The sequence below is a fragment of the Opisthocomus hoazin genome, chromosome 4 (assembly GCF_030867145.1).
Source record: "Opisthocomus hoazin isolate bOpiHoa1 chromosome 4, bOpiHoa1.hap1, whole genome shotgun sequence".
NCBI classification, from domain to species: domain Eukaryota; kingdom Metazoa; phylum Chordata; class Aves; order Opisthocomiformes; family Opisthocomidae; genus Opisthocomus; species Opisthocomus hoazin.
This window is the reverse complement of record NC_134417.1, coordinates 26,119,900-26,141,086: the sequence shown is the minus strand read 5'-3', so window position 1 is coordinate 26,141,086 and position 21,187 is coordinate 26,119,900.

Here is a 21,187-nt window from a genome sequence, read left to right as displayed (position 1 = left end):
GGCACATTGAGTCTGCTGCTGACATGGTGTCTGTAGAGCTACACATTTTAGGTTAGAAAGGAGGGCATTGAGAAAATCGAGGAAATTTTTTTAGGATAAAACAGGTGGAGCATGGACCAGGCAGGCATATTGCACTGATGCAGGTAAATCATGCAGATAAGTGATCGTTTGCCTGTCTGTAAATTAGCAAGTGGTGTTTCCCCTCAATTTCAAGATTTGATTGGATAGGATAGCTAAAAACATAAACTAGTTTTAATATATAACTATTGTCAATTATCATAATAGACCTTTGTCTTCTGCATCTTCACAGATCAGTAGCAATTTATCATCCACTTAACTGCATTAAAAAACCTCTTCAGTGTTGAGTTAACCAGGGAAGCTTTTGATCCTGAGGATATGAGCTGCAGTGGGGAATTTCCACTGGTTTCCCCGGCCTGTAAGCTGGACCATACATAATGACTCACTTGCTTTTAATGAATACTGCTTAAGCAAAAGAGAATTGAAGTCAGAAAGACCATGCAAGGATGATTCACAATTAAAATTCAAAATTTCCTAGTCATTTAATGAAATCAAACCAAAACGCATTCATATCTTTTTGGCGTAAAACACTTTCCTTGTGAATAATTGCGTTCTTGCATTTTTGCACTTGTTCTACTGTGCAGTTGTCAGGGCAGATGTCCCTTGAGGAAAAGTTGCTGCCTAGCTCTGTGCTCTGGGATTTTCTAATTAAAAGTTACCCAATGCTTGTTAGAAAGTTCATGAGCAAGGGACTAAAAGCAAGCAAGAAGCTTTTCTGGAAAGAACAACAGGGAAGTGAGACCTGGCACGTGTTCCTTCAGGGAAAATGGAGCCACATGTCCTGGTGATCCCAGCGCAGACACCAGGCTGAGGTCGCTCCTGGAAGCCGAAGGATTTAGGGGAGCGGCAGGAGACGTGTTTGCAGGCTGTTGGTGTCTGTGCGAACATCTGGCTGCTTCCCCCACCCAAGGGTGCCAAGTGAGCTCGGGGGGTGCTTCCTCCATGTGTGCAAACCACCGCTGCCCTCTAGCAGCCACCTGCTTTCTCCCAACCTCCTCAAACATGTTTAGTGCAAGCATTTGGTCCTTAGTGCACTTTCTACGTATCTGAACTTATTGTATATGTCGCTGATGGAGAAATGATACTGAGAAGTCAATGGAAGCATTCCTGAAAATCCTGTTTCTGTCCTTCCCAAATGCTCCTGCTGGCATTCCTGTGCTGTGACATGTCCCAGGTACAGGGTAAGGATGTGCTCCGAGTCTCCTCTCTTTAGATAATATTTTACAGATGCCTGAATTCTGGTAGCATTTTCCATGTAAGGCTGGAAATGCCATTTTCTAAGAAATCAAACCCAGCAGCAGTCTGTGTGGAAGCACTGGCGCAATTGCTTAAAGAGTTTTCTCATTTAGCGAAAGCTGGAACTGCAAAAAGTGGCCACGTGCCAGCTCGCAAACTCAGAGATACCAAACAAATAAAAACCCACCCTGAAGCAGTGGAGGATGTATAAATAGAGCAGCAGGCAGACCCGGGTGGGAAGCCAGGAGGCCTGGGGTGCAGGGGGAAGTAACCCATGCTATGTCCACCCCAACGTATTTTGCAGGCACTGTGTAGTGGGAGCGAACCTCTTCCCACTGGGTTTATCTGCTGAAATTTAGGGTGGAAAATGACTCCCTGAAGAATGGGAGGGAGATATAGATGCAAGGTACGTTCATGCGAACAAATTAAAGTCAGTCCAGTACAACATTAACCTGCCAGCATATACTAATGCTGCAGTTTCTTAAAGGAAATATAAGTGAGCAAAATTTAGGTGCTTAGATTTTCTACCTGGATCTGACTTTTTTAATTGTCAGTTGATTCAGTAGCAGACAGGCGGGCGCGGTTTGCTTCTGCGTCTAGGTAGCCATAACTGCGTCCTTCAGCCTGTATTAACACACAAAAAGACCTTGTTCCTTTGGATGAGTAGTATGAAAAGATGTCTGTGGATGAGGACCTCCGCACTGAGACTGCGGGCTTTGTTGCCTCACTACAATTCGCTTAAAGTTCTGTTCAAAGTGAACATTTACTTTAGAAATAGACACTGAGTACTTTTCTTTCATAACTGTAGAAGGTATGCATATATCTAATGAAATATGAAAGGTCCTATATCTTATTCATGAATGCTGAAAGTTGCTCAGCAGCAATCTTCAAATACACCTCTGCAAGTATCTAACGCTACAATTTATGTGACAAGTAATGACATGCCTAACATCTTTGGAAGTTAAGTATTTGTGTTAATTATTCAAGAGAGACACTTCAAGTGACAGACTGGATGAATATTCTCCGGAAAGCCCCCTGTCTTCTGTTGTCAAAAAAGAGAAGTACGGAAACTCTGTGAAATATTTAACTGTGTAACTTATAATTTAGTTCCTATGTACTTCCTCTTTAAACATACTGGACGGTGATGTCTGATGAAAGCAGATGTTATTCTTTAAACAGAATTTGTGGCATGTTGTGGAAGAGACTCTCTATAATAGCATCTTGTGCTGTCTGGAGAGGCGTTCCTTTTGTTTGTGGGGGTTTTTTTATAGTGCTTCTCTGTTGTGAAATGGGGTGACTGGGTTCTGCTCAAATGTCGGTGAGTGGAAATTAAATCGGTAGAAGATCAACACCAAGACTTTACAGATGATCGCTTGCTTTCATTATGGAGAGGAGCAGCCACTTGTCAGCCGGCACCATGGGGACAGGCACCTTCTTGAGGGATCCTGCGTAGAAGGAGGGCACGACAAAGCTGTTTCAGTCAGAACTTTATTTCTCCTAGACCCTCTGCAGATGGGGACGTTTCGCTACATCAGCCATGGCTCAAAGTACCTCCCAGGAGTACAAACTTGCTCTGTTGTGGGAGGAAGTGGCTGAGGGCAGAGGTGCCCCGGGCCTCTGGGGATCACCGGCTGTGCTCCCGCAGCTGCCGGCGCGTGCAGGCATTGTCATGGGTCCCTGTGGGACCCTGCGGGTCCTGCCTGATGCTGTGGGTCCCCGTGCTGCCCTGTGGGTCACCCTGCTTGGCCGGGACGACTGTAAAGGAGAAGGTGTGTGACTAGCTCGTTTGTGGCTAATGGCTGCCCCATAAGATGGCGTCTGACCAAGGGCGGGAGTAGGGGACAGCAGTCACATTGCCTAACCAGAGCTTTTCCCTCAGCCATCGCCTTGAGCTGACTGAACTCGTCAGTGCTCAGCGTTGTCACGTGTGATGGCTGACCCCTCCATGAGAGAAGCTCATTGCGGCTGGGGGATCTGCGCGTACGCCATCAACTTGTACTGCGTTGCTTTGGGGAGTTGCTGAACTGTGCTCGTAACAAATCCCATTTTTCTCAGTTACTGGTTAAACATTGGTCTTAATTTATATTTTACTACTGCCATTACTGTTAGTCAGTGGTTTTTGTGCTATATCTATCAATATTGATGGTGCTGGGGCTCTTGTTTCAGCCAGTCTGCAGGTGTGTAGCACAACGTGCCCTCCCCGGGGGGAATCCTGATGGATACAGAGAACTGAACAGATCTCTTGAGATTCTTCTTTTCAAATTTTAATCAATTTGTGTAACTATAGAGGAAGAAGATTTTGTTTCAAAGGTCTTATCAGCTGATATTAAAATTCTTTAGAAATAACTGTATGCGCTACTGTCGTGTCTGTTTCATAGCTTTTATATTCCAGCAGGCTTATTCATGCTGCAGTATTCCCAGAAAGAATAAAAAGTCAGAGTGGGGAGATCTTATATGGCAAAAATTCAAACTGTTACAGGTAATTTTTTCTAATTCATTTGAAAGTCTCGTGTCTCACGAACTGACAGGTACTACCCAACATGATCCGTAGCATCTTTCATGTCATCCTGGTATGTGGCAAAGGGGAAGTAACGTCCTTCAGGGAAGAAGACATCCACTGGACATGAGAACTCTTTCAGATTTTTGTCGGAATACAGTAAGCACGGGAGCACATTCCTCACGAAGGTGCCATAAGGAATGTGATTTTCAAACGGAACTTTTTTCTGTTTCGGTGCTTTGAGTGAGCTTGTTACCTTAATCGGATTTATTATGTACTTGTTGTAGCTGCAAGCTTGATTCTGAACAATGTGCGATCTCACTGTATAAATATCAAGGCAATGTCAGGTAATTTTCTGCTTTAACTTAAAGACAGAGTTTCTTTTATCCACTGGCTTGTGATTAGTGATAAACAATTTCATCATTAACACCACTCACAAGATAGGTATGCATGTGGCAATAATTTAGATTCTGTGTAATGTGTATGGAAAGTTGATTGAAGGATGACACTGTACAAAATTTGCCAGAATATATACTTTGCCTTTTTCATTTAACCAGTAGGTTTCATTGCTTAGTGTGTGAGACTCTCTTACCCAATTTCATTTTTGGCTTTGCTGTCAGTTTTTTCCTGAATATTAGAACCAAATCAATATTTTTAATTGTCTGAGGACCCAGTCACCCATCTGTTATATACGCCAACTAATGGAAGCGACAACATTTGTATAGCAGTTCTCTATAAAAGCCAGCTGATAATTTGACTTGATACGATATTGGGGATTTTCCAAGGAGCTGAAGCAGAGTCCCTTTCTACTTCTTTCTTGAAAAGAAGTCTATATTTCTAGATCCTTAAATAGAATTGCTGTGTGTTTATGACTGTAATGCACTTATTTAGTCATTGTCTCTCCTTAACATAGTGAACAAACCCAGACGGGTGGTCTCCTGGGGACTCAGTGGTGCCAAGTTTACTGTATGTGTATATATACATGCGGTTAAGCTTACAAAATATGTTTGCGACTTCGCTAGCAAGAACCATCAGAAAACACTGATCATTTTTTGTAGAACTGTGAGGCAGTGTTAACTTTCTGATAGCTGGCATTATGGTGTTGATTTATAGATATCTAGAAAAAACTGACGGTGCATGATTTAGAGACATTTAAATCTATTTTGATCTATGTTGGCTGAAGTATCATGCAGAAGTGGAATATAACCTGGTTCCTGTTGAGCCAGAGGAATTTTAGTAGATGAAAGAGATTTATTATGGTCACAGAAATCTTGCAGTGTTTTAAGGTTATGCTTTTCATTTATTTCAGTGAAAATAAGGTTTCCCAAAGGAGTCAGGCTGACACCCCAGGAGAATGAAATACTGTATTTTCTCAGCCATGAGCATAGACAGTGCCAGAGAAACTTCTCCACACCAATCTTTACCTTTAAAAGAGAAGGTGCATTTGCTATCTCAGCTGAGCTCCGATTAAAGCTTTGGTTCACAGCAGTGTGAGAAGTGCTGTACAATGTGTGCACTGGACTTCTTCAGGAGTTTAAACATTTAGGTAAGACTCTCTGTACTTGCACTGTCATTCAGGGTAGAAGGACCTCTGGATTTCTTTGACATCCTCAAATCCTACAGTTGTCAGTTCTAAAACATAAAGTTCTAAAACTCCTGGGCATCCTATTAATTTCGCCTTTTAGTAAAGTCTCACATGGGATGTTCCTTACCTGTCTAATTGAGTTGCTCAGGATATCCTTGCCAAATTAGACTTTGTACCAAATACAGTGAGAGGTGAGAAGACTCACTAGCTGGATGGCTGATTCCTTGCATTTAGTAGTCCCCTTACTAGAAATTCAAGTCCACCTATGTGATTTTTACTTTCCTTTAATTTTGTGCCTTTAGCATTTATTATTAACATATGCCCTTCTTTTGTGACAAGGCCATTACTAAAAATAATAAGATGGTTACTTGGAGGTATTCAGGATTCATCTAACTTGGTAATTCAGCAAAACCCACTGGTGTTTTCCCGCTAACATTTCCTTATAATTAATAAAACCTTCTATGATATTAGTTACACTGAAAATATATCTCAATTATTCCATATCTAGTGAGTTACTGAAATGCAAGCAAAAGGATTATTCTTTTCTTTGCTTACAGAAGATATATTCTATAGCTTTGTTTTACATTGTAAAAAAGCTAGTCAGTGCTCTGTTGGGTTTCAATAAGGAATGAAGCTACAATTGTCTGTGAATAGCTGATATATCAATTTAAATATATTTGGCCATTAATTAAGTTGTCTTCTTTTTGCATGCAAATAGATTTCTCTCTGGGGAATTAATTACAGAACAAATTTCAAACTAATCTATCTTTGCAGTCCAATGTAATATTATGCTATAAAACCCACTTTCAAAATGAAGCTGCTCACCATTTAATGAGTTACTATCAAATTTTTTAAAACAATTTGGCACTTTATAGTTAAACAAAACCAAGAATCAGACTACGACTTACTCTGAAATATACCAGTGCAGTGCAATGACACTAGTTGATATGACTGCAGAGGGATTTGAGAGAAGAACAGTTGATGGATCCAGAGACGATTGTGTGTGTTTTTTAACTGGCATCCTGAAAGTTAGATTTGATTTGGTTTTTTTTGTTTTTATTGAACATAATAGTAATTTTTCCATGTAAACAGAGATTAAGGTGTATGCTCACAAATATTTTTCTTTTATTCTACTGTATCCACTTTTAAAAAAAAAAAAACCCACCCCAATAATTCTACTTTTTAAACTGATTGTGATTATTTCTTTCAAGACTTGAATATCTTTTCTTCAAGGAATACCTCATTCCCTGGAACAAATACTAATATGCTCTGCATCTTTGATCCTGCAAACTCTTATCCTTGCACTTACATGTAGTAACGTTAGTAATAGTTAGCCCTGTTGAGACTTTACTACTGTGACTCATCCAACTTTCTTTGAAGTTAAACACACGCAAAACTGTTTGGATGTCCTAGATTGATACCAAAAACTCCTCGGTCTTAGCAACAACCTCACTTGTGCTCTGGAAAAAAAAAGGATTAAGGAGAGTGTGAATTTTTCATTTATTTTGAAATACCATTAAGGTCTGGGGCTAAAAGCAATGAAATTGTCTAACAGAGATTCAAACTATCGTTCTGGAGAAAACACAAGTGAAGAACACAGCGGAGGTACTCACTGGTGCAAAACCCTCACAAGCTGAAGCATAGAAACTCCCGTGCCAGCAGCCATTCCCACATACCCCACCGCACAAGTCCAAAGGACAAGGGTAGTGTCAGAGCTTTTGTGCTGGATAAGAGAAAATTCAGCATTCAGTGTAATTGCAGTGTCTTTTTTCATGCTTTGGATATAGCTGAAAACCTTCCTTTTTTTTTTTATTTGATTTATTTTTGCACTTAGTGTTGACCTTTAGGCAACTTTATTAGGCGGAATCACTTTTCATTTGATCCTGCTTTTTAACAGCTTTGCGTTTTACCTGCAGTTTCCTCCCTTGGAAACATGAGCAGGGGTGATCTCGATCACATTTTCCTTATTCCCCACTTCGCTATGTTCTGGCATATCTTTTCTGTAAGCTCAGAGTTACTATTGTTTGAGGTCATATTTCCACTTCTCCTCCAAGGGAGAAATTCTGATTGCTGATCTCATTTATTTTGTGTAATTACTTAGCTCTTACATTTTCCTCTCTCTAGCTTTCCAGACTTCAGTAAGCCCATGTCTCGGTCACTATCAGAATCACTTCTAGAGCAATGAGTAACAAGATTTGTCTGTAAATGCTGTGTTAAAACTGCACTGCAGCACGCTTCATGGCGATTCAGTAATGCAGTCTTCGGTGACAAGCTGTGTTATGTGGTGGTTGGTGGAGTTATGGCTATTCACCACCGTTGCTATTTATTAAATGAGTAAATAGCGACTACGGACTAATGCTCCGTTTGCTTTAGCCGTGTTGGCTGGCACTGAGTTTGAAAGCTGCATCTCTGGGAAGCATAGAAAGAGATTTTTTTAAACAGGTAAAAAGTTTCAGATTTGTTTCTTGTGCCTTTAGAGTAGTTCTCTCTTTTTTTATCTGTTGAGAAGTAAAAGCACAGTGAAGATCCTGCACTTACTTATACTGTGGGTCGAAGCTACCTCAAGCCTCCTTCGTGGTAAAACCAAAGGGATCAGCACAGGCTCTGCATTTACCTTGGGACAATATATTTTAAGCACCTCAAGGTAAAAGTGAAAGCAAACAACAAAAATAAAAAATCTACACCTTTTTTAGCCTTGAAGACAGACAGGCTCATAGACCATCAGGAATCAGAGAGCTGTAATAAAACTGGGTCTTTTATTAGTTATCAAAAGAAGTGAAAAGGCTGATAGAGCAGGAGATGTTGCCCGGGTCAGAGAAAAACAGCTTTTCTCTGGGACCATTTTGATGCATTGTGGTGTCAGGAAAATGTATAAGAACATCTAAAACGTGGCTTAATATTGTGATTGTGATGTAAAGCAGAAAATAATAGTATTAAAAATATGGATACATATAATTAGGTACATATACATACACAGATTTATTTCCTTGAAGGGGGTATGAATGGAGATCAAAACTGCTTGGCTGCTGGTCACCAAACTTAAGCAGAGTGAAAGCTCATTTTTGGCCTTTGCGGATGCAGGAGGAATATGCAACCGCAGCACAGCATCTAAGTTAATATGCTACAGCTTTCCTAAATAGCCTGATGTGTTCTTTGAGTTTTTGGCTATTGAATGGGCTTGAAAAATATACAGCTGTAGGCTCTGAAAAGTGCATGAAAAGGTCTTTCTGCGAACACGGACAATGAGAAGTCAAAATGGTGAGAGGAGAGAATGAGATGGGCAACTGTCAACAAACGCATTGCTTTTGTTTCTACTTTGACGCCCATGCACACGATTTTCTTTAGCGGTTTGAAAAATTTATTTTCTTTTCTCTTCTTCCTCCTTTCATGTAAATGTTGGACTGTCTTTGTGTGGGCTGCAGGAGGAAGGAAAGAAGCAGTTTCTTGCTGGCGAACAGCTTGAGCGCTGTTAAACAGAGATGCCCAGCAGAGAGGAGAGGGATGCACTGACGTTCACAGTGTAGCAACTGGCAAATAATGTGCATCAGCTAATCAGAGCTCAGAGCTGGTAGCCTGGCATCCAGTGTTTAGAAAAGAAACTGATTGCGTAAGTTGAAAAATGGAACAAAATGCAATAAACCTAAAGGACATTTCCGAACTAGAATGTGAACTGCTGGCAGATGTTGGTTACAGTAGGTACAGAGCAGCCTATCTGAGGAACTACTATCTCAGTACGATTTGAAATGAAATTATATTTACATTTTAAATAGAATAAGGAATATGTACATTTCCAAAAATACGAAAATTATCTCCTAATGCATAATTGGGTAGTTTAAATAAGACTAATAATAAATTGGGAAGCGCAACTTTAAGCAGGGCTTCTTTAAATTATGTATTACAGGAAAAATTCTGACAGTGCGCATTATGTATCAGAGTTTTGGCTACTATTATAATGAGACTTGAGTGTGGTTTTGTGTTGAGGAGATTCTGTTTCTTCGCTAGATGACAGCCTTCTAGAAGAAATGGGTTTGGGTGCAGACCGATCGTTGCATGTAGTAGAGATTTGCATTTACACCACTTCAATTTACAAGTTTCATATTAAATTGTTATGAAATTTAGACATCCCATTCACAAGATAGAATATATGTCAAAAATGTATTGAGGTATCTTTTCATATTATGCTGTTCATACTCTGATATAAAGAAGAAAGCTTCTGTTGAATGTAATGCCACCATTTTGTTCTTAATGGCTGTGTATCTGCATTCAAAGCACGCAAGGGTTGTTTGTTTTCTCAGGCCTGCTTCTAGTTAAGCAGACTGTCAGAAATTTTACTGAATATCTAAATACCAAAATAGTTAGAAAATGTGTGCATGCAGCTACTGCTGACTCCAACTTAGACAAATTTATGAAGGTTTAATTGTAATTGATGCAGTTTAATCAGATTAGCCATATCTGAATTTGTCCTTGCTTTTCAAGAGTAATTTTCACCAAAAGAGACGATGTAGGTAGAGAGTCAGACACGGGTAGGAAGAGCCATGTGCTCTTAATCTATCTGTTATGAGAGCAGCTAAGTAAAAATTCCATAATTTCTTTGCACAAGAACAATGAGAGATCTCCAAGAGCGCTTGCATAGCTAAAAAGCTCAAAATGGGAATTGTAAAAATGAACTAGTAAATACACTTAACACTAGCTTTTCCTCATGTCGTTTTTTTGTTACTGTTCTGTACACATCTGTATTTCATCTATTTGAAAGACCTCTTTGATTTTCCATTCTTTCACATTGAAGGAACTGCAATCATTAATGATATATCAGAAGGTTGCAAAATTTTCATACGGCTTTTAGACTTGAAGGATAATGGATGTTTCAAGAAACAATACCAAAAGCTACTTGAAAGAAAGAATTAAAAACAAATAAAAGATAAAAGATGAGAGAGGGAACCTCCCCTGTGAATTTATGTCCTTTTGATTAATCTGGAAGAAAAGCTGAGTTCTTATGACAGGAGTGAAAAGCACTTGGAATGACTCCTGAGTTAACCTAAGGATATTCTGAATTTCCAGTAGCGAATATATGGCAGGGAACATAAGAATGTGTTGACTGTTAAAAATAGTCGTCTGCATTTTCTTTTAGTAATTGCTGATCTTCGCTGTGTTTTCTTTTTGTGGTTTTCATCACTGTATGCAAGATTCAATTACTCCCAGGAAGAAATTATAGCATAATAGTTTCGGGCTTGGGTATCTTAAAGATATTTATACAATAAATGATGGAGTGAGGCATTTGTAGGATTTAGTGTAGCACCTGCGCAGATTAGGTACATAACTGCTATAGTTTAATGTCCTCAGAGCTACAGCTAATGAGTAATAAGATTTCCTTCAGCCATCCCTAAACACACATACAACTGAGAGGTTCCAAGCTATTTACTTCTGTAAGGAATCTCTTGCTCTGTAATTTTAAATTTGCTGTTTAGCCTCCTACACAATGAAATTCGGCACTGTCTTGTTGACTCTGCGTTAACTGGAATGAGCTGGCTCATTCAGGGCCAGACCAGCAGTGCATGTGCGATATTTTCTAAATACAAAGACAATTTCTCACCTCCCTTGTTTACATTTGGTGGCAGGAATCCAGACTGCGTATGGCTATCAGTGTGCATGGAGGAACCCCCTACCTTTCTGCCCTTTTTCAGTACTTTCGAAAAAGAATCATTTTATTATAATAAGGCAAATAGCATTTCAACCAGCCCTTTCTGAGCAGATGCCCTGCAGGGAGCTTCAGGATATTTGATCTAGGGCTCGTCAATCTGTGCTGTCTTTTGCCTTTTCTTTGACCGCTTGCTCCTCATTTGGTTGGACTCCAGTTGTGTCTTGGACCAAGGAAGGCGATTTTCATGACAGCTGCGTTGCTGCTCTCCCTGGACTCATTGTCCAAACAGTTGACTGCACTTTTGCTTCGGCAAGAGCCATAAATGAACTAATGTTCTCAGCATTTAAAATCAATTATATAATTTGTAATAATGATATATCTGAATGCTTTAATTCCTAAATCAAACCGTGCTAATCAAGGTATGAGATACATTGTCTTGCGCGTTAAAAATGTTAGAGCTGCCCGACTCCTAAATTCTGGCATTTGGCAAATTAAACCTGAGAACCCACAAACGGAGAGTCACTGCTGCTTTTAACTCACTCTCTTACCTCGTGACAGCTTTACCAAACATCTAAGTTGCTAATCAGGGTAAAGGATTTTCTTTTGTTTGAATCTTCTTTACTGCCTCTGTAGTCCTTACACGTAAAATTAATCTCTTGCACTGATGCACCTCTAGCATTGCGTAAAGACTACGGAAGCCAGATTTTGTGCAATTTCAGATTAATAGGCCCTTGTACATGTAAATTGTGGCTTCGGTTGGCATATGGTGAGAACCCAAGGAGAATATTATTGTCCTCATCTCTGAAATACAGCTACAATATTTGAGTATTCCTGCTGATGCTATTGATTAAATTTGAAGAGCCTGCAACTGCTTTGTGCTACATTCAGAATTTCTTTCAAAATATCAGAGGATTAATTTATCATTCTTTCCTAGTTTCGATTAATTATTTGACACATCATCTTACCTGTCTCCACCCATACGTTAGATGCTTCTTGTTTCCTTCCAATGATTCAAATTATTCAGGCATAAGAATTGAATGCCATTATGGTTCAGCTACAAGAGTTTTACATTAGCCAAAATATGAAAAACAGATTTATAGTAGTTTATATGAAGCCAGAGATTGTGAATTGTATTGACGTGTTGTGTTTAGGGAAATCTTTCTTTACTACTGTCCATTTGCACAATGTAAACGGATTCTTTTACTTGCCTCTCATGAGAGCATGTTCCATTCAGGGAAATACATTAAATTATTCAGTGGACTTTGCTTTTAATGTTCTGAAATCAAATTAGAATATAGCAAATAAATCTCTTATGTATTAATAATGGAATAAATATGAATGTTTTTCCAATAGAAATTATGCTTCATCTAGATTTTTCTGTTTGTTTAGTTTTTATTTTTCAAAGTACAGTGAGGTTTTCAGTTTTCACTGCATCCTGTCTTCTGTTTAGGTGTGACTCTTTAGCCTGAGCTGAAAAAGATAGTGTGTCACTGAAAGAGCAATATGTTTTTTGTCCTCCAGTTTCTTCACAACATATGTTGGTTTAAAGGACTTGTTGGTGGAAGAGCGTAATATACAAGCTTTGTGGCCTATTTTTAGCAGCGGGTTCAGCAACACAGTTCAAAGTAACAGGAAAAAAATTTGAAGGAAGCTGTTAAAGATAGTTAATTCTTTGTTGTCTGAATAAGAAGTTGGATCACTATGTAGAAGACACTTCTACTATGTTCTTTGCATAGAAACTGCTTTACAGTTTGGACTATGTATGTAGATGTAAAGCTAACCTTTCTACGCTGATTAACTGCATATGAGTAATCAAAGCTCCCTTTTTCTAGGACCCAGTTGGTATCTAAGTTCACTTGAAGTTTTGTGTTACTGGAAACTGAAGGCTGCTTGCAAGAAAATACATAAAACTTCTTTCCTGAAAGTCAGGAATTTTTCTAGTGAAGATTACCATTATTTGCTAGTGCTAGTAGGTATGAGGTAATACCTAGGGGTAGGCATAACAATTTGAGCTTTAATCCCTCTAGAGCATGCGCACGTACAATTGTAAGCAGTTTCTTGTCGAAAGACCTAAAATGGTATAGAAATTATACAAAATGAGTAGCATCCACGTGAGCCAAAACTATTCGTAGCAGCATCACATTTGTGATGTTTTATTCAACAGATATCGACTGGTTTTACAGGAGAACGTGCTGCAGAGCGCCTGCTCTTGCTGGGCAAGGACAGTGCCAGAAGACAGGGCAGGGCGAGGAGTGACACCTCGCGTGCTCCCGAGCCAGCCTGGGATGATCGCGCTGGGGCTTTGGACCTCAACCTTCAGCTGTAGGTTTAAACAGTTTTCCTTAGGCAATTCTAGCCTTCATGGAGACAGCTCAGTTTTTGAAAAAAATAGGTGCTAGATAAGCTTTTTCTTTTTTTCCTTGCGGACTTAGGAGCAGGAGGTGTTGGAGTCTTAGTCCCCGTGTTAGAAAAGCCTCAACAGGGAGCTGTGGCATGGGAAATGGGGGTTATTTATCTCCTGCCTGTAATATGTCACAGCAGCTAATTTTGCTTAAGAATTTTTGGAGCTACCGCTACAGATATGTTTTATTTCATGGACAGAAGTACTGGGATTCCTGAGGGTGAGGGTGTTGGAGATGGGAGTGTTGCTGCCATGTTGCAGAATTTGCTATAACGACTGCCAGTTGCTTTATTGCCTTGTTTTACCTCCTTTTCCCGTTCTTTCATCTAAACAAAACTTGCTGCCCTTGAGTTTCAAAAGCTGGTATTTTCCTGTCTAGATTTAACTTTCTCTGCAGAGAAGAGGTGACTCTACTGACTCATGTGGTGCCGGTGTTAAACAGATTGTTTGATGTATTTACCTTCATTTACTTCAGCCTCTTCCTGTCAGTTTTTATCCTTCTCTGACCTTCTGAGAGTTTATGCATGGTTTCAAAGCTAATAATATCTGCTAAAACAGGCATCTGCTAGAAATCATATGCTCTGCTACAAATCACTCTAGAACAGGTTGGAATTCAGCTGGAAAATTGAGGAAACACTGTTAACTTTATGCAACCATTAACTGTCATCCTATAAGAATAAAGAATATGTTGATTTTATAGGATTGGTTAATGATCACCTTGAAAGAGCAGCTCGAGGACAGACAGACACTTCAAATACACAGTGATGGCAACAGGCTTCTCTTTTTCTGATGCTTAGGTTTTTTCTTTGCCAAAACCTAGAGAAAGTATCAGATCAAAACTTTTAAATGAAGAATTAGCGGGGAGAACCAGCTACTGCAATTCCATCGGGAATCTAAAAAATTGTATATGCTGATTTTAGGCACTGAAGACGTTAGAGCTTTGCAGAGATAAACTGCCTGGTGATCTAGACGTTGTTCTTGCAAGCTAGCTTTGCATTTTTTTCAGTTTAAGAAACAGAGAGGGAGAAAAAAAATACTTTTAAGACCCTGATCATGTTTATGAGGATGAATAAAACATGCAGATGCAGGCTGTCTTTGTAATCAAGTCTTTGCACTACATTTGGATATAAAATTCTGATGAAGAGGGTCTTTCCCTCTGACTTTTCTGTGCAGTGAGAGCAGGAAAAATAATTATCTTTTGTGGAGAAGTATGTGCAAAATACAAGAGCACAATAGAGAAATATTACTGAAGGGGGCTATGGGTCAATGGAGGACAGGATTTGAAGAATTTAGTAGCTTCTGCAGAAATGGAAATGTGTTTCCGTAAATAATTCTGCTCTGAGGGTCTCTTAGATGGGGAATTTTGTGGCGTTTAGGAAGAGTAGTCTTGCTCTGCCTTTCCCTGAGAGATCACCCTCTGTGTTTAACAGGTAAAACTTCCCTAAATTGGTGTTTGGGGACAGCATTTGTTCAAGTCCAATTTACAAATTTTGCAAGTCATGGGCACTTGCCTCACTTTACTTACACAGTGAGCTTTACTTACTGTGACCTTGTTTGCATTAAGAAAAATTGTGAACGGATGTTTGAGCCCCAGCCCTGTTGGCAGGGGCCACGCACCAAGTCTTGCTTGGCCCAGCTCTTCTGAGTGACCAGCACCAGTAGTATGGGGAAGGGATGGGGCAGTAAACCAGCCAGCAGCAAGGAGACCCAGGTGGCCAGAAGTGGCTGCTGGCTGCTGGCTCCCAGCCACAAACTAGGCTGGTGCCTGAGGTCGTTTCCTCTTTGCCATTCTCCTGGCTTTGGGCCTGTTGAGGATGACCTCCCTGGTTCATCCCAGCTGAAGCTGCTTATGGAGAGAGTGCTTTGTTGCATTCTCGTTTGGACACAACAGTAGTGGATCAAGGTGGTAATTAGATCAAAAATGGGAACATGCACTTAATAAATTGCATGCACTATGAGGCTTGCTTCATCTGATACGAAAACTGCAGACTCCTTTGTGTAGGATTGTGTTTCATGTTACTTACCATGTATCAGTTTGAAGATACCATAACTTCTGTCTTCAGGGCGGATCCATGCCTGGCGATGCGTGTATGGGACTTTGCAGGATGGAGGTAGAGGTGGAGAACTGCAGTGGCTTTGCTGCAGAGCCAGAGCAGCGTGGTAAGGGTTTTGCCCTGCTTTGCAATCCGTTTAAAAATCTTTGGTGACGTCTTATTCTGGGCTGTGATTTCTGTAATAAGCGTTTATTACATTTATGAATATTTATGCAGTAGATGAAATCTGAGAAGAACTGAACTGTTAAAAAATAATTCAAGGTTGAGCATATCTAAGACAAACAGAGGGAATGTTTTTCTTGGTAAATCTAGTTTGAATTTGCCATTGATCCGAAGTTTAAACTGTTACAGTGATTAGTGTGCCTCTGGTTCCGTGTTATTATAAAATCCATGAAAATAGGTAAGTAAAGTGGTACTGGCAGATTAAAACAATCGGAGGTCCCATTCTGGTCACTAAATCTCGAGCAGACGTGGTTCTTCAATCACAGCCTGTTTTCTACAGCTGCCTTTTCGTTCCTTTTATTTTTTTAAAGCAATGTGTTTTGGTTTTTTTTGTTAAATCTCTAGATTACAGCTAATAAAACTCGGAGAAATTATCTCCTGTTTCCCCTTGCTTTAACTGAGTTACATCATTATGTTAAGAGAAGCATTGTACAATGAATGTTTCATGTCCCTTCCAGGATCTGAGGTAAGAACTTGTTCTGCTGTGGAAAAGTATAAATCCAGAATAATTAATGTATTTTCATTCAGTGAAAGTAATCTAGAATTACAGTCTCATGGAAAAGTCTGGTGCGCTCTCTCAATTGCTGGTAGTGTCGGAGTCGGCAGAAGAAAATGAGCAGAAGGAAATCCGGTGTAGAAATGGAGTGTTTGGGGTTAGAATAGCAAACCCATGGGAAGTGTGTAGTGACAATAGTTACCTTTTGTCTGGAGTAAAAAAGTACTTAAAAGAAAAACAGATAAAGGATAAAAATGTTGGGTTTAGTTCTATGTATGGAAGTGTTTTGTGATGAGACTGAGGAACATGTTTCTCACAGGATTTATGGCTGTATCTAGCAAGCAGTACCCTTCAGCAAGGATAGGGGAAGCAACTCAAACTTTCTTTTTTACTGTAGTAAGAAATAAGTTTCGTATGAAATGGATTTTATTCTCTTTACCACTGGTGTTAAATCCACTGTGTATTCAGTATATGATTCTGCACTTATTTTCTTTGTCATGCAAAGCCTACTTGCATGTATGTGTTTCTGGAGGAAAGAGAACTTTATATGGCTACAATTTGTTTTCTCATAAATGTTCCTTTTTCTGGCTCTGGATTTAATAGGGTTTTTCTTCCTGTGTTTTATTTATTTATATGTGTGAAGCTCACAGCTTTTTTTCCTCAGTCAAATAGGTTTTCAAATGAGATTTCTCTAAATGGCTGTTTTTCTCTCTGCATTACTTTCCTAATGATTTGTTATTTTTTTTTCCCCCCAAACCCGGGTTCAACAAATTCTCAATTTCCCAGTAAAACACCCTCGCAGAACAAAGAGGGATCTGGACCCGGACTCCAGAGCTCTCCCTTTGGAGGTTGAGAGTCGGAAGCAGAGTTTATTCCCTGGTCTTTTGTAAATATTTACATTGCTTTATTAGACTGAGCAAATCTTGCAAATCTAAACAGTGTTCTGGCTGTGCTTGCACCGTGCCTGATGGAGCACTTCTGAGACTTGGCACAACCTGTTCAAAGGCTCCTTGCCAAGGGACCCCGTGAATCCCACCCAGCGTCGTGGCTGGGGACGTACAAGATGTCCCTGGTAGGAACTCGGTGACCCTGCAGAACGGGGCTCCCTTGGGCAACAGTTTGCTGGCAACTGAAAACTCGTTCTCAGCTGAGAGTGTTGGATGCGTTGGGTGCTCAAAGCACTTGTTGTATCCTAAACTTGGGAATCAACTTACAGGGTTGCCCGAAGACCGTTCCAGAGCACCGTTTTACAGGATGGCACTGTATAAACCTCCAGTACGCTGGAGGATAGCGTACAATAAAGGCCCGCTAGGTTATGGAGATGGTCGGTGTATGGAAGTTCCCTTCCACTTTGCTCACTGTGGGTGGTTACTCATTTCTAGGTTGTTACTCATGCCAATAAAGATGTGCAAAGAGCAAGGTGTAGGAAGAGCAAAAGAGCTGCTAAAATACATGAGCCGAGGCTGCGGGTTAAGCTCAGGGATATGTACAGATCATCGCAAAAGCACTGGGGCAGTGACTGTGCGATGTGAAGCTTGCTGTGCGTGAGCCGCGTGAATGGTGCCGTGCTAACACAGTAAATGCAGTGTTCTTTGGGTGACGTGAGGAAAGCAGACTCCACAATCTGTAAGATTGTAAAGTAGGGATGTTTATTCGGCGCTGGGCAGCACGGGGGGTAGTCCCACCAAAGTTGTGCGCGCCGAGCAGCAACGTGTCTCTTCAATTTATACAATCTAATATTACATATACGTTAGATTTCCCAATAGACCTATACATATGCATTTATCCTCATTGCATATCAAAATCAGTTCTGAGAAATAATTTCCATATTATAATTAGTTCCAAGAAGTAATTTCCATAGACTCCTCCCAGCTGTGCTTGTGCAGTGCCTCCTGGTGGTGGTCGTTGGGGGTCCCAAGATGAAGGCCCATCCTCTTCATCATGGTGTCCACTGATTGACCTTTGTTTCTGCGCAAACTCAGTTTTCTCCTGGCTCCCATCCATACAGCAGGGTCGGTCCTGACCGGTTCTAGGTGACTCCCAGCTCCTGTCAGGAACTGACCCCTTTGTATGGAGGTGCAAGGTTCTCTGCTTCAGTTAATTTAGACAATAGATAGGCACTATCCGTTTTTTAAATGCACAGCAGCTATTAGGTAATGCAACTTCTAATAAAATCCCTTTTAACCCCTTCCTTCATGGGGCGTCGGAGGAAATGTCTGGAATTTTACTGATGTCTCAGAGCCTGGACTGAGTTACTGCTTTAACCAGGATGCACCCAGAAAGCCTTGACTAATGTGCCTAATGCCATACCAGGGAAATGTCTAGTGGGAGAAGAGCATGCAGTTAAAGAATTTCTGGAATCCCAGTGGGTGAAGTTAAGTAAAGGTATATTTATTTCACATTTCTTTTCAAGATCAATGGGTCAAGTTCCCTCAGTTTTGAACACACAGTGGAGTTCTCTGGAGCACCCTGTTGCCTTTGAGAGATTGTTCATTCTTGAACTGATTTGTCTGTGGCCATTTAGGACTCTAGACTGTAGCTGTGAATAAAAATGTTGCTAGAATTCCTTCTAAGTTGGAAACAAACTAAGTAAAGCCACTCGTGGGCTTTCCCTGAGAGCTGGAAGGACTTGGGCTTTTGCAGTTTCTTGCAGGACTAAGACTGTGTGTGCAGTGGGAAGAGCAAGCATCTCTTCACTCGATACAGGAAGAACCAGTGCAACTTAATATTGGTAGGGTCGATTTGTAACCTGTGCTGGCAGCATCTGCTTTTCCCTCTGCTAATGGACTGTGGTCTGGGTGTAGGATTGTTAGGAGTCAGTAGCTTCCTCTGTATTTACAGATCATGCCATTTAGCTCAAGAAATCAAGGCTCGTGTTTTACAATGAAGAAGTGACCGGAGCAAAGTGTTGCTAGCACAAGTCCTCACAGGGTTGAGACGTCTGTCTTCTGGCCAGTACCTGGCTGTCTCTCAATAGCTTCAGGTCTGTGCAACCTTTTTATGTGGAAATTAATTATAAATATAAATATGAGGGGGGAGAAGGTTGGGTCATACATTACATCCTGTCTCATCCTTCTGTGATTGACAGCTTGACTCCACTGTGTTGCAGAGAATGACTGAAGAACGTTTATAATGTAATCTGTGTTCTTTCCTGATATATGCGAAAAAGCAGTGAAAAACAGGATTATTTTTTTTGTTCTTTTTTTGGGGTAATAATCTGAAATATAAAATTCCCCAGAAAAACCACTTGGCAAAGATGTGCATGTTTCTTACCTGTTGTCAAGAGACGCTTTCACATACACTTGTACATACATACATGCACATGTATATTTAACTAACGCTTAACAGGTAATTCCTTTTTCTTCTTACTTGATAAGAGAATGGATAAGATCACCTTCTGATTCAGAATAGTCTGTCTTGCTCTACCTATTTCCCATGAAGTGCTACTATATATGTATATTAAATGCAACTATCTATATGCTGCTACATATAGAGCTGCACACTGCTGCTATAGAACCAAGCACATGTTTCAACAAATACTTTATTTAATTTAAACAGCACTTATTTTATACTTCAGCATGCATCCCTGAAAGAATTTTAACTAGATATAACTTATGTGATATGTCTTCAAGAATTATCAAAAATTTCATTCTTTTTTCTCCAAAGATGACTTGAGAAACTTGCGTAATTTAATTAGGAATGTTGCTGTTATATATTAGATAAGGTAGGAGCAAAACTTCCTTTAGTTGTGCAAGGCCATTCAAGAAAATCTGCAGAACTGCTACAGTTTTTTGTTGATTACACAGGAATTTTTCTCAAGGGAAGGATGGGTTTCTTCTTGTTCCTGGTTTAACTTCTGATGTGATTAGAACTTTTAAGGAAGTGTCACTACGGGAATCGCTACTTTACCAATCATTCACACAGTTTTTGAGTATATCCTAATATTGTACGTAATGCTCTTGGCATGTTAGGAAAAAATACAAAGATAAGGTGAAAATGGGTTTAAACTGATATTATTTTGCAATGTCAAGGTTTGTCACTCTTGTCAGGAAAGTGACTGTGGGGAGAAGGGTCAGGTTTCCCCTTCCTTCACTTTTACCTGTCTCAGACTCCCTCAAACTCGGCAACTTCTGTGGATGTATTTAACACTGGAGAAGTTTGCTGGCCAAGACTCTCTGGCACTGGGAAACCAGAATAAAGAGAATATGGCTGCAAAATCAGGAAAGCATACCAGGAGTGTAAAGGTACATAACATTAAATTACAGGGCATTTAGCATTCCTATAGATTCTTTGCTGCAAAATATACAGGTCCGAGTACTGTGGTGCAGCTGTGTTGCTGCTTTCAGGGCTGGATTCACTTTTGGAATTTGTGCAGAATTTGCCATTTCTCAATGTGGGAGTAGCCGATTTTACATCTGTGGGGTTTTTTAAGATGTCAGAGGCTTACAGGATGAAATTTTGTATCTGTTTTATCTCCTGTACTCAATCAGCTGCAGGGTGTCCAATACAGGACATAATTGCTTTTTCTCTATCCCCTTTTTTTTTTATGGGATTTTGATGTGAACGAAAGCAAGATGCCACTTTGGCTGAAGCAGCCACAGAGTTAATAGGATTCACAGGAGTTTCCAGATTCATCTCTGAAGTTGTGTACACTGAGCTGTGAAGCAGGCTCCCATCTGTTCGTGTTTGCTGCACTCAGTTGAAATTAGGCTGAGCACTAATAGTGCCTACAAGAGGCATGTTGCTGCAGCCTGTCCTGCTTGGGCTCTCCCAGATGATCCAGTTGATTAAGGTGGTGGATTAGAGTGAAGGGCTTAGGCTCTTTTTCCTCTGATACAGACTTTCTTAAGAAACTCTCTTTAACAAATGGTAGAGGTGAGGTAACAGCATTTCTAGTCCATGAGAAACTTCAGTAACTTTGGTATTTTATTCCTCACTCAGGGCAAGTTGAAAAATCAAGAAATTTTAAACACACTGATT